The 14,971-nt window shown below is 37.4% G+C and overlaps 1 protein-coding gene across 4 annotated transcripts in view; it reads left to right on the forward strand.

Moving 5' to 3' along the window:
- The window catches only part of sertad2b (SERTA domain containing 2b), a 41,322-nt gene that overhangs the window by 15,240 nt on the left and 11,111 nt on the right, over positions 1-14,971 (forward strand). For 2 of the 4 annotated variants that reach the window (XM_084092434.1, XM_084092433.1), the window contains exon 1: positions 8,798-9,024. The exons of the other annotated variants lie outside the window; for them this stretch is intronic. The gene's annotated coding sequence lies outside the window, so the exon portion shown is untranslated. Of the gene's footprint in view, positions 1-8,797; positions 9,025-14,971 lie in introns of those variants that run through there. 4 annotated transcript variants of the gene reach the window in all.

The following is a 14,971-nucleotide window of genomic DNA, read 5'->3' on the forward strand; positions in this document are numbered from 1 at the left end:
TTAACTTTGACAGGGGTCCTCTTTATGATATCATTTCCTGTTTTATGTTGTTTTTCTGCATTTTTTAAGAAATAATAATAAACGATTATACCCAACTTCATAACATAGTTTTCTTTTCATGAATTTCATCCTTATAATGAGGCTTTTTTTCTTTATTATGATATCAGGACAGTTGTATCAGTAATTTTATGCCATAAAAATTAGTCAAAATGAATTTTTATATATTCAAATTAAAAATATACTCATCATAAAAGTCATTGCATGAGTTATAGTTTTAAAGTATATGACTATCTGTAAATAAATTAACAGATGGGGGGGGGTGATATTGTCCCTTTTTGCACTTCATATTCCTGTTGAATTATTATCTTTTTATCCTCCCATAGAGAATTTCCTTTTAGTCGTGGCACCAGCTTTTAATGAAATATCTCCCTTTTCCTGCAGGATTTTAATGAGGATACTCTGTGCCAAAACTTTATGCCATTAATGTAAGACCTTTCCGCTCGTTCTGGGTCTTTGTCCACTCAAAAATTTGTCTCCCAATAAACACATCTTGAGCGTTTTGAAGTTCTCCAGCGCCAGCCAGGAGAGTCACAGAATGAAAAAGAAAAACAGCATGATGTATGATGTCCTGTCATATATGAAGTCCTCTTCCAAAACCACAACCATCACTGCATTGGTTTTGCTCCAGCCGGGGTGTGTAAGTGTATTTATGTGAGCGTATGTTCATGTGAGACGTGCAAACCTACTAATGTCTGGAGGAGGATAGGAAAACCCTGTGTTATATCAATATTGTTCTACATAATCACCATGGAAATGGGATAAAACACAAGCAAGTTCAGAATTCGTTCAATTTTTTTTTTTCGTAAAGCACAGCATGCCTCATAGCGCAGCCTGTTTTTCTTTGCCTTAATACACAGCACCTTAGGGAGAGCAGTGATGGATGACTCAAACTAACCCTTTTTCATTTATCTTCTGCTATTGAGATGATGATTGTTATCAACCTATCACATTTTCTGCTTATTTCAAAATAACTGTTATCAGCAAATTGCTAGTAGGCTTTCTTGTAAATTCCCCCCTCTTACTCGTGCTAAGATGATCCCTATAATTAAATATGTTTTCTTTGTGCTTCCGCTCTTTATCTTGTCCTCTTTTCTTTACCTGCCCACTATCTGCAAGGCAAGAGTGTTACACACACATACTCTCATGATCATGACTCAAGATTTGTAGCATTGCTTCGCACGTGTATGCAGTGGAAGAGGTGAGTCGTTAGGGTGTGAGTGAGTCTGATGTGGAGGCGGCACTGTTGGGAAATGCTATAATGTTGGCCATAGGGAAAGTGGGCAGCTGGATTCGCATGGGGGAGAATCATGTCATGCTCGTCCGACAGCCTGGCACGCGGTGCATCTCAAACATGGGCAGAGCACGGCAAATAATAAATAAATGAGGAACAAAAAGGAATCAGATTTCAGACTGGCTTTAACTTCTCAACTTTCTTGGCCACAACGGTTGGGGAATATAGTCAACTTTTCTTGGAGATGTTCTTTTTTTCTTTTTTCTTTTTGCATTCAGAGGATACATCATTTCAACCAAACAGCCATTGGTGCAAAAAAAGTAAGCTTTAAATAAGTAAAACAATAAAATCTATCAAAGTTTGTTTTACTCTAAATGAAGACAAGGTTTTAAAATGTTTTTGATTGTTTTAATTTATATGCATCAATATACCAATATGTGGCAATAAACTGTAATATTTACTTGCTTACATTTAAGAAATATGTATTTTAATATATGAGCAGTCACAGAAAATTGAGTGATGTTGAATCATTGAACTTTATTGAATTTTATTTATTTTTATTTTAAGAGGGACAATGCACATTAATTTACATGATTAAGTCCATCACATGTGCCAGATTTAGTCATACAGGCTCATTTTCATCTGTAGTCCCTGGGAGGTTGATGGGAAAAATGAATCAGTTTTAAATTGATTCACTGAAGCTGACTATTGGAACAGATTTTTTCTTCTTCTATTTTACATAGAGAAATGAATAGTTTTTTTTTCAATCCAAAAACTTTTCACCATGCTCACACTCCTTAATAACGAGACAAGGAATGATATGCAAAACTTATGTAATTGCACAGAAAATGAATGGCAAAATAAAAAGTGCTCTGAATAACTTAATTTTATATCACCAACAAATAAATTGTGAATATATATTGAGAATATTACAGATTTGCCATTGTTTGGGGTTAGATTTTTTTTTTTTTTTTTAAAGAAATTAATAAATATTAAATATTAAGCAGCACAACCTGTCATGATTCAAAGACTTTTATTTTGATGTTCTTCTGTCTTGATGATTCTGGTTTCAGTTCCTGTGATTTAGTTCCTGTTTCCATTGTCATCTTGTTTGTTACCATGTCAACTAATCACCTACACCTGTCCTTCATTTTGCCCCTTGTCATCTTGCAGTTTTAAACCCTCAGTCGTCGTCTGTTCTTTGTCTTGTGTTAATGTTTCGTGCTGTATGTATTTTTGTTTGGTTCCTAGTGCCCTCGTTGTGGATAATCAAGTCGAGCCAGCGTGTGACACAACCATTTCAAGAAATGTCTTGAGCACCAAATCAGCATATTAAAATGATTTCTGAAGGGTCATGTGACAGTAAGCGCATTTCCATTACCCTTCAAATTACACAAATTGAAATTGCGAATTGAAAATACGCCCAATGGAAACACGTCAATTTTTTTAAAACTCCCATTTATCGCAAAAATGTTTTTACGCTCGCATGAGGTGGTTTTCCAGGCAATTCGAAAAAGAAATATTTCGCAAAACTGCAATGGAAACAGTTTTTGCGCCTTTACAGGTCACCTGACATAGATGATGCGGTATGTTTGGACAGAATACAAGACAGAGTTCTTTATTAAATTCAGAAAAGACAAAGTAATTACAGGAATACTGGATTCTAAACCTCAAAGAAATGCCACAATCAAGACCTCGAAGCAGATATGAGGGAGAAATATCCAGACACACCAGCTGCTCCAAGTATAAGGGTCTTTCCTTACCATTAATGCTTGGATGACACACATACGTCTCCTTCAATTAATAATAATGGCCAGTGCAGTGGCTGGGATAAACGTAAACCTAGCAACATCCATCTCCATGATTTTTGGAATGACTTATCGCGAGAGGAAAAAATGACGTTTTAGTCGCATAACATCGGTTAATGGAAACGTCATTTCGCAATCGTTTTTTGTCGACATTTAGAAAAACTCCCAAAAGTTTTGCGCAAATCTGTAATGGAAACGTACCTACTGAAGAACATTAAACATTTTAATAATTTTATCCTGTTTTTTCCATGTTTTCATCAAATAAATGCTACATTGGTGAGCATAAGAGGATTTTTGTTAAAAATCTCAGTGACTCCAAACTTTTCAATGGTGATGTTTATCGCCCATTCTTCCAGGCCACTGATATAAGCAGCTATTTATCGATGGCGGTAATCAGTTGTGGCGTTAAGATGAGGGAGCACCCCCTGCTGAAGTGTGTCTGCATAATAATGAGCCAAATTAGATAATGAGGTAGACAGACGTGCCAAGGGTACTTGATGGGGTGTAGAGGAGGAGTGGAGTGGACTGTGGTGTGGAGCGGAGGGTGTAGCAGGAGTGTAGTCAGGGCTGTTTCTGCTGGCACCAGAGCTGGGACCCTAAAGAGGCCTGTAATTAACAGCACTGCAATCAAGCAGCTCTTTTGTTTGCATTAATGTGCGTAATAGAGCAGAATGATTTCACACCTCTTTTGGTGATATCAACACCAAATATCTGTCATCATATCATGGAACAGAAGCCTTCATGTTTACTGCATGACCTGTTGATCTGCTGCTTAAAGAGACAGTTCACGCATAAATTCACATTTCTGCATTATTTACTCACCCTCATGTCATTCCAAACCTGTGTCTTTAGGTGCTTTCGCACTGGGTAGTTCTAGGAATTCAGTTATATGAACTAGCCACAAGAGCGGTCCCTCGAGAACAAAATTTCCCCCTACGGCCATTTTCCTGGTTGCATTCGCACCGCCAGACAGTATGAACTCTGAAGTGACGTAAGCCGGACGACAGCGTGGCATTCAACAACTTGAACAAGTTCCGTCATCTGATGTGTTTTTGCTGTGTCGTGGGTTTTGTGAAAACAGAGATGGAATCTAGATGTTATGTGATTGAAAGAGCAAAAAGGAGGGCTAAGAGACGAAATCTTCAACGACAACTTAAGTGCTACATATCATTGAGGCTGAGAAAAGAGCACAAACAAAGGTGACAAGTAAATGCTATCGATCGCTGTTTTCCATGTTTGTGGAGTAGCTAAACTGTGTTTTACACAGCTTTTTAAAAAATGGCAGGTGCTGGTGTTTTGTATGGCATGCGTTCGGCCAATCAACGTACACTTACGTCACTGGTAGTTCCTATTGAGCTTGGTTAGACCCTATTTAGGCCGTTTCTCAATATGTGTTCATAAGCGATTTTGCGTCCTTGTGTTCTCGTACTATGTCATCATCAAAAGTTCAATTCCAGTGCTCGAGAACGCAAGTAGGCTACAGAGGACTCATGAACGTATCCAGATGTGTTCTTGATATCGAGGATATAGAGAATCGAACCGTTAAAAATCTGCAACCATTAGAAAGAAGCCCGTTCTCCCTTAAGGCAGACACTACAGGCAAAAACAGTTTTTTCATGCATCTGTCAAAGGCATTCCTATAACTAACCCCTGAGGTACAAACACGTCAAAAAGCGGGAACCTCCGCCAATACTCATAGGAACTAAAACATTCCTCCGCCGAAAGCCTCTATCCTTCTGTGAAACCATAAAGAAGTTATTTCGATTTTTTTTTTTTTTTTTTTTTTTTTTTCAGTAGGCCTACCTTATTTTTTTGTTCCACGGAAGAAAGATGTAGAGATAAGAATGACATAAAGGTAAGAGTTTTCACTTCTGGGTGAATATCCCTTAATACTTAAAAAAAAAAAAAACTGTGAAATTTGAACTTTATTAATAAAAATATACGGTAACAACATTTTAGGTTTTACAGATTGAATAAAAATTTTGTTTAAAAAAAATGTTTTTCATTAACTGATTTAATGTTAAATTACTACTGAAGTACCAGTTCTGTTTTATACCTTTTATTATATACACACAACCACCAAAAAATACAGGTGGTAATGAGAAAGCCACATGTTGAATCAAAGCTCATCACAAGCTTTTCACAAGCTGAGGTAAAGTGTCATGCACACAAGTACAAAACACCACCATGGTAACACACAGCACTAAAATAATGTAATAAAAACTTTTCACTTTCAAAAATTGTAATTTAATTTAACAACATTCTACTGTAAAATTACATAAAATGTCCCATTAGATTTATTACATGTTTTTTTACAGAGTAAGGGAACTTATTGTTAACCAATTAACAGGTTTTTACTGTTGCATTTTTAGTTTTTTTTTAATGATTTTATTTACAGTGTTCATGTGTATGTAATACAAAAATATCTTAAATATGAAAGACTTGCACATCATAGTAGGGTTAGTCCAGGAAATAAAGCAGTTGCTCATTATTTGGTAGTGACTCGTATGGTTTTTTTGAATGGATGCCCACACTGTTTGTGCCATGTTCAGTGCTCCTGCTGAAGGGGCAGTTGTTGGGAGGTTCCCACAACAAATGATCATACAGTCACAATATATAAGACAGGCTTCATAAAGGAAGGCAGGAGAGATTCGGATGAATAGAAAGAGAGCGAGGGAGAGAAAGGGAGGGCAGAAAGAGAGAGACAGGGAGACAGAGAAACCGAGGGGGAGAGAGAGAAATGGGACGGGCTGCGTTTCCTTGCTTGTAGTGTGGGGGAACAAAGGGGATGTTGTAGATGCCGCCCAGCGGCCAGCACTTCTCCGTCCACCTCGACTGCTCACTGAGCCATTTCCTGTTTTTGACCTGAAATCTTTATTTAGAACCACCCTTCTGCTCAGCTCTCCTCCTCATTTATAACAACTCAGAGATAGGCACAGGAACATGGATTCACACCACTGCTTTTTTTCTCACGTCTACTCCAGTGATGTTTTTTGTGATATTTGAGGGCCGTATAGCTATAGTGTAAGATCGATGTGTACATGGCTTTAGATGTTTAAAGAGGACCTATGTACGTATATGCATTTAATATTGCCATAATATATGTTATATTGCTGTTTGAGCATGAAAAAGGTCTGCAAATATACAACGCACGAAGTACACTCTAAAGAGATTTATTCACTATATCAGTAAGCCCTGTTTCTGAACTCCCTGAAACGCCTCATTTGTAGTCTTCAGTTTTCTTCCGGGAATGGACGTCATTATATTCCTCATTTAAATCATTCCCGCCCAAGGCATACGCAAAATAGGGACGAGGCCTGAGTTGCTTTAGTAGTGTGTTGAAATTGCGGCTAGGGTAAGGGCTGTGACATTAACGAAACATGCTCGAAACGGTTGACCAATCACAACACACTGGTCCAGCCGACCAATCAGAGCACAATGCATATTTTCGGAAGGAGTGGCTTCATAGAGGCAGGAACTAAACAGAGCAGACTGGAAGAGCGGTGCTGCAATAATATAAAATATGTGAAATATAATGTGTTTTTTGAACATTGAAGCATGAAAACCTACTTTAGAAAACGACAAAAACAAAGTCAAGTCTTTGTAAAAGGGCATAATAGCTCCTCTTTAATAAAGTTAGTATCTTTTGTGCAATTCACTGTTGTTGTTGTGTGCACAATGCGAGGCTTTCTTTGACATTCGAACAGGCAACATCCTAAACTGGCTGCGAGACTTAAAATAGGTGAGTGTTGTGCCCATCATAATGCCTCATTGCCAAATGCACTGGCAATGGTACATGAATGGTTTACACCGTATGGATACATGCCCTGTGTTATTGCAGTGGTGGCAATAAATCACACTGCATTGCTGAACTGTGCAAACGATGTTGGTTCCCTCAGAGAATTTATTTATGTATTTTGGATTGCGTATTTATTTTGGAAATAATACTTAATTGCCACATAAATATAGTGGATCACGTCTAAAAATAAGAGCAGACAGTGAAGCATTTTATTCTGGGATGATGCATTGCTTAAAACAAGTTTGCCACTTTTATGATCTCAAATGTCATCTTATGTCCAGTTTGAAATGATGTATTTATATCTGGCAAAGCAATCATTTAGGCAGTTTTAAACATTTACTTGTTTTGCATCAGATATTATACTCTCTTTGATGTTGTAACTCTCCTGGTAGAATTGACATTGAGCTTATTGCGAACAAGGCATGATTAGAACAAATTTGTTCAATTGTTTTGTTATAAATTTGAATCATATTGTTTCATTTAACTGTCTGTGTCTTAACTGTTAATATACAGCTAGAGTTCTAGTGTACAGGAATACAGTATAAATGAACCATGCAGTGCTTGTCCTTGCCATGTGGTGGCAGTTTGATAGCTTGAGGCCCTGTAAGAGCATAATCAGTAAGGTCTTACAGTATATACAGCTGTTGTCAACTGGAGTCAAGCACACACATTGCTCTCCTCACAAAGAAACCATTTTTCATTACATGAAATCTACTGAAGAACATTTTGCATTTGCAACCATTTGCATGACAGTACACTTTGGTATCTCATGACTTAAAAGTATTAAAGCATCCATTGAATTTATATTGATAATTATAAAAATAAAAGTGTAACATTTCTTGTGAAAAAAGCATAATTTGAACTTTACAGCATGGTGGGAAGACAAGTAAATAATCTCATTTCATGTTCTCTATTTTAATACAAACTGTCGTGTTGACTGCATTCCTCATGCTCAGCCTTCAACCCTGTTACCAAAGTAAAAATGATCAAACAAATAATTTCCTTTGCAGCTTGTGATGATCTAGGCCACAGCTTTAAGGCATAGCTCGCCCAAAAATTCAAATTCTGTCATCATTTAGTCACCCTCAAGTTGTTCCAAACCTGTATGAATTTATTTCATACACAAACACAAAAGAAGATATTTTGAGTATATGGGTACCAGTTGATGACTTCTAAAGTATTTTCAGTGGGGACGGGGTTCATTAACTGTTTACCGTATTCTTCAAAACCTCATATTTTGTGTTCAGCAGAAGAAAGAAATTGATACAGGTTTGTAACAACTTGAGGGTGAGTAAATGATGACAGAATTTGAATTTTTGGGTAAACTATCACTTTAAATTAAGCTAAAATTGCCACCCTATTAACCGTTCTCTCTCTCTATACATATATATCTTTTATTTATTTCATATTTATTTGAAGAAAATTGCTACAAATTTGAGCAAAACATTTTTGTTTGAGTAAAAAAAAAATCGCAAAGCCCATAGAAAATAAAATAAAACCACTCATATGAAATGTAGTTTGACCTCCTGAAGTTTTTAATTAGCATTTTCTGCAGACTAAAGCACCTTTCGCTGACCAGAACCTACATCATTTTTTAAGAGCTTCAAGCCCTGCTAGGTTCAGAAGAAAAAGCACATGTAGACTAAAAGAACTTGTCTTATTTATGCTGCCTATGTGCTATGAGAGACAAAGGCTGTGTCTCGAAACCTACTGAGCTGCCTGCCTCATCTAACGGATTCGGCGTCAGTTCAACTCACGCACGCTCTCTCAATGCGTCCGTGACGCTATCCAGGCAGGAAGCACGCTAGGGTTTGAGACACAGCCCGAGAGTTAGTGGGTGGACGCGTGGAGGGAGTGCTTGCGTGTGTAGGGGTTGGACTTTTCCGAGGCCAGGCTCTGTGTAGTCGAGCACAAGTCTCACTCGACGTCATTCGCTTTTGGAGGCGATTGTCGGTCATAGTGACTGACTCGGGGCTCGCTTATAGTCTCCCGTCCTTTTCTCTCTCCACAAACTCACTGCCGACCTTCCCTATCAACTGCGAGAGTTTTATCGGTACCGACTGTCAACAATAAAACAAAGATCCATCCCGATGCTTCAATTTATTCCTCCACTTGAAGTAGACGAGGTAAGCGTGCATCTTATTCATAAATAACAGATCATGTAAGTGGCTTGGAAACGCTGCGGCGTCACTGATGTTGCTCATAGCAGAGGCAACAGTCATATGTATTCTTGCATTGTTGTCTGGCGGTCGGTGCGATCTTCGGAAAGTTCAGAGGCATGTCGCAACCCAAGGCAGAACCGCTCTGTAGCCGAACCGAGTCGTCAGTTAAATCCCATTAAATCCCATCTTGATGTTTCTACATGTTTATGCTTGCGCTCTGTTTTACTGATATTAAAGATACAGATCCAATTGGCTGAAGAGTTCAGCTCTGGGACAGAGGTCCAGAACCAGACAGAGACTTTACACTGAAATCGTTTGAATATTTTTTATTTATTTTTAAACATAAAACATAATGTTGGACCTTAGTAACTGTAACTGGAAACTAAAGTTTTTTTGTTGTTTTTTTATAGGTAAAAATTAAAGTGGCAGCCTGTTCATTACACTTTTCAACCACTTTGAATTTAACTGCTGATGAAGTTGAAGGCTAACTGAAATTATTGTGACAGGTTAAATGAATGAAAACAAAGATATTAATATAATATTATGATGATTTTGGCAGTCTCATTTGTGTAGGCTATAAAGATGCATGTTCATTTCACTGTTGAATTAGACATGGCTTGTAAATGGGCTTTTTGGTTTAGATTAGATGGTAAATTGGCATTGAATAGCTTTGACACAGTAGATGATTTTTATTTGATTGTAGATGTAAATGTATTTGGTCGTCATGGAACAAATTCACATGCTGGAAAATGGCAGTGGGGGGATTGAAGGACAGTGTCTTCTTGTCTCAGTGTGTAAGCAAAGTTGTTCATCTTTGTTTTTGAAAATTTGCTTTAAACCACACTGTAAAAACAAAAAACTGCAGGGTTAAACTTAAGTTTAATTTTTAAAGTAAAATCTTAAGTCTCAACCTGCAGTGTTAAGTTCATCACAATGTAGTGAAAAATACTACATTGTTTTCATAACTTACACTGATTATTATTTATCTTTATTGTAAAGACCTCTTTGAAACTGTGGCGACTCAGAGAAGCAGTTATTTTGCAGTTGCTATCCTTGTCAGACACACTGGCATTCAAAGTCCGAGTAACTCACATGCAAGCACACACACGCACACACTCAGTGAATTCAGAGGATCAAGGTCCAGTTGGATTTTCTAGTGTATGCACAGTTCACATTAAGCAGAGTAGATTACAACCCCTGCTTTCGTCAGTCTGCTCATCATATTGCTGTCTTATTTCCTTGAAACAAAAAAACCTGACTCTGTGACATTTACATGTTGTACTCTCTGTGTCATCTTGAAATGTGAACTTCCTTCCTGCAACACAGTCACAGAAGTAAAATGAGGTTTTGTCCCTCAATTAATCGTAAATGTCACATTCAAGGTCCAGAGAATTCACCTTTTTTACTTTTATAGTGTTGTGCGAGTGGACAAAGTTATTCTGTACCATTAGATATTGATGGGCCACTCATGTTTTTCCTATAAGGTTTACGCTGCAAAGTTAGACTTGTGAATTGGATATTGTTCCAGAGATGATATTTGTCTTTTTAAGATAAGTTTCAGTTACACTATATTGCTATTTCAGTTGCAAATAAAATAGCTTGTCTTACAATCTAGTCTGTTAAAATGAGATATGACTCTGCTTAGTCAAAAGAGAAGGTCTAGTAAAAAGAAGACTAATTATTACTGTTTATTAGTTTCATTTCATGTCACCTGCTGCTTGAGTTTTATTTTCGTTTAAATGGTGTGCGTGTGCACCTATCTTACACCTTCACATAGTGCTCTAAGACTTCTGCCCCTCTGGTCAAACCGGTTTGAATTGCGTTCCTCTCTATGCTGCTGTTTAGCTGGGGTTTTTTTAACAGGAGTCTGACATTTAGGAGAAGTTTAAAGGAAGCTTTTATCTTTCCTCATGTATATTGCACACATTTTTTTTTTGTTTAGTATATATCACAACACATGTTAGGTAGGTTACTCCAAAAACTGTGGTATTTTTTTAGGGAATAATTTTAGTGCCAAACTACTGAGTCTTCATAAATCCTTCCTTAATGTATCTCCAATTTAATGTAAAAAGTATGTAAATGAGTGCATGATACAGTGCTTTGCAACAGTCAGTGCCTGTGGAAATCTGTAATGTGGGTTGTCTTGTTACTCTTGATGACGTAAAGAAGCTTGTCACAGTGTGTGCCGCCTCTTTGCTGCTCACAGACCCACAGCTCTGCCTGCTCTAAGTGTGTCACCCTCTCCATACTTCATTTATGAAGTAGTTTCGTAAAGTTGCTCTTTTATGCTGATTGATAGATCAATATCTATTAGCCTACTAGTTGGGTGATAGTTGGCCATTATGAGATCATTTGCATTGGCCAGTGACTGTTAAATTCAGCCTTTTTCCTTGTTTATGATTATATAGGCTACACAATGAAGACAGAGGGGAATGCATTCAATTGATCAAAAGTGACAGCAGAGACATTTATGATGTTACAAAAGATTTCTGTTTCAAATAAATGTCGTTCTTTTGAACTTTCTATTCATTAAAGAATCCTGAAAAAAAAAATGTATCACGGTTTCCACAAAAATATTAAGCAGCAAAAACTGTTTTGAACATTGATAATAATAAGAAATGTTTATTGAGCAGCAAATCAGCATATTAGAATGATTTCTGAAGGATCACGTGACACTAAAGACTGGAGAAATGGCTGCTAAAATAATTCTGCTTTGCCATCACAGGAATAAATTATATTTTAAAATAGATTAAAATAGTAATATTAATTGTAATATTATTTTTACAATATTGTACATTTTTACTGTATTTTTGATACTGTATTCAAATAAACGATTCTTTTTGATCAGTTCTTTCAAAAACATTTAAAGACATACATATATATGTATAATGTATCAGTATTATATCAGTCATTAGTAACTCTCTTTACATAGCGTTACTATTTATGACTCACAATGGCCCAAAAATGCTGTGACATCTTACAGACATCTTATCTGCTAATTTGAAGAGCATCAGTTGCAGAATGAGTTTTCATCTGCTCTCTTGAAACAGGCAGCTCTAAAGTTTTATATGTCCACACAGCTTATTAGTCTGTTTATTGATGTTTGCTTGTATTACTCACATTGTATTAATAAGCAGTACAGCAACAGATACATATCTGTCCACTTGTTTGACTGTCTTTAGTATTGTAAGCCTTTGCTGTGCAGTAAAGATCGTAAAGAGGTACAGTACAGATCCAGCATGCGACAGTTTTACAGACATGTTATTTTGTAAGTTTTTAAGATGTCAGACGGTTGTCTGACCCCTGCAGCTTTCGCTCGGTGCTGTGTGAGAATGTGGTGTCTGGGCCTTCTCCATCTGTCTGTCTCAATCGCTCTATGTTTACTGTCTCACACATCCCTCTCTCTCCTTTCTCTCACTGCCTTCTCTCTTTCTATCATGTCCCCCCCCCCCCCCCCACCCCCCCCACCCCCCCCTTAGTCTTAGTCTTAGTCTTTCTCAGTTATTTGCTTGTTTATTCAATGTCATTGGATCTTGTTTAGGAGTTCCTGTTTAAATTACATTCCATCTTTGCACTGCAACAAATTACACTAAGTACAGATCCCAAGTGGAGAGGATGGTGAAATATGTACCTGAAATCTTTCTGCAGAACTGAGTGTTTCTCTGTCTCTCCCCTCTCTTATCATCTGGCTTTAAAGCAAAATTAGTTTTGTGCCTGTTAGTTAACTTTGAGGCTAATCTATGTTAACTCCTAATTGTTAACAAAAATCACTTTTATTTCAAATTAACAGTCTTTCTATTCTAGGAAAATTTACTAAAAGTATTGATGATTCATCCTGAACAGTTTTTTTTTTTTTTTTATCTAATGAGATCTCTTGAATGTGAATGCCCCTCCCCTTAATTAAGTGCAACTGACTAACAATTGCATATGATAGTTAACGGCTAACATAATTAACATGAATACATTTTTAACAATAACTTATAAACCTTCAAAGACCGACCTACTGCGAGCTACTACAGTAGGTTGTTAATCGATGGTATATGCTTTTGTTGGAGCGATCAGTGCATTATTTCAAATCTTTTTTAAATAATTGTTCAACAGAGGAATTCTTGTTGAAAACCACATTACCCATGATTCTGCAAAAAAAGAGGATGGAAACAAGCAAATCATGCCAAAACAACTTTTTAGTGCCCGCCCACTCCCATGATGCACTGCGAATGACATCGAGTCAGTGTCTCTAAACTTTCAAACTGCTCAAATATGTGTATGCATAATATGCATGTTTTGCAGTAAATGTAAAATATATTTTTTGCTTCTATATTTATAATCAACATAATTTAAATCAGTTCGCTTTTAAATCATTTTTCATTCAGTTGTCATTCATTATATTGTAGTTTAATCTTGTACTTTTGTCTTTTTATCTAATTTTCAAATACTTTTTTTTGCTTCAATCAAAGTTTGTTGTGATCCACCTCGTAGCTGGTTGATTTGGTTCATGACTTTTGACTCTTAAATTCCTGTGGGAAAAAATAGCATCATCCAGTAGCATCATCCAGATCACTCTTTCACACTTCATGACTGGTGTTGTCCTTTATGTGTGTGCAAATTATTAACGTCTGTATATGTTCTTTTCATCTGATGCACTCATTTGCCATTAGTGAATCTCAGTATTTTTCAGCATGCATTCGACTTTGTCTGTGTTTGTGCATTTATATCTGCAGGTGTTTGAGAGCTAGAGACAGCGTGAGTGTGTGTTTGTGGGAATCAGTACCCTCCGGATCTGAAATAGCACTCTGTGGAGGTGAAGGGGGAGGGGAGCTCTGAAGCACAGGCATGGAAACGTGCAGATCCTGTTACAGGATCATAATATCACTGAAAACTCTGTGCTCTGTGCTCCATCCTTTCCGCTGCACTTGTTCGCCTGCTCACACCATCCTTTCTGCCGCATTCTCTCACTCTGTCTCCACCAGTACACCCAGTGCCGAAGCTCCGGCGTCACACCCGGTCCCTCATGTGCCGTATGTGCTGTGTGTAGGACTGGAACAGAACGTACAGCCTGCCTAGCAGCCCTGACATATTTCCAAGCTCTGCTCTGACAGCTCAATCAGAGCTCTCCTCCGGAAAGGCCTATGCCTTCATTTTTACGCTAATTCCACCGTTTTCCATTGCTGTGTTTCAGAAACGCACTTACTGGTGCTGTGCACTTGCCGCGAGACTCCGCCCACATGCTGTTCTGATTGGCTGTGGGTTTTGATTGATTGTGACGCATCTCGCAGTCGCGTCTAGTGTGGATAGACAATTTATTTGCCGCTGGAATCTTATCGCATCGCGTCTGGTTAGGAAACGTGTTGGGGAGCAAAGGGACAGGTTGTCTGTTTATGAATGTCTCTTTGCGTGAGGGAACACGGTGTGCTCCCCCTGCACTTCTTACTGCGGAGAACTCAATATTCTCCTTTTTCCTCATTCTTTCTGGCTCCTCAAGTTGTCTTCCTGTGGTTAGTATATCCAGGTCAGGAGCCAAAGAACAGGCTGCCCAGTTAATCTGGTAAAGACCACTGACCATCATATGAAGTAAAAGAACCAAGAGAACTGAGAAGCAACAGTAGTGGTGAAGGTCTTCTCACTTATATTGTCTATCTCTTTGGTTGTGTCTCATTATACTTCTTAGTTCCCTATGATGTGAATCACTATATATTGAACACAAAATTGGGCTCTAGCAAGGGCCTTTTAGCCTCTAAACATCGAGACACTGATGTTTCCATTGTCAGACTGACATTTTTTATATATATATAAATAAGTACATATATATATATATATATATATATACATATATATATATATGATTGTTTATACTATAATAAATGTTAGCACCTCAGTACAAGAAAAATTATAAATGAACAAATAAAATTCA

Source organism: Abramis brama (assembly GCF_963993115.1).
Source record: "Abramis brama genome assembly, chromosome: 19".
Lineage (NCBI taxonomy): Eukaryota > Metazoa > Chordata > Actinopteri > Cypriniformes > Leuciscidae > Abramis > Abramis brama.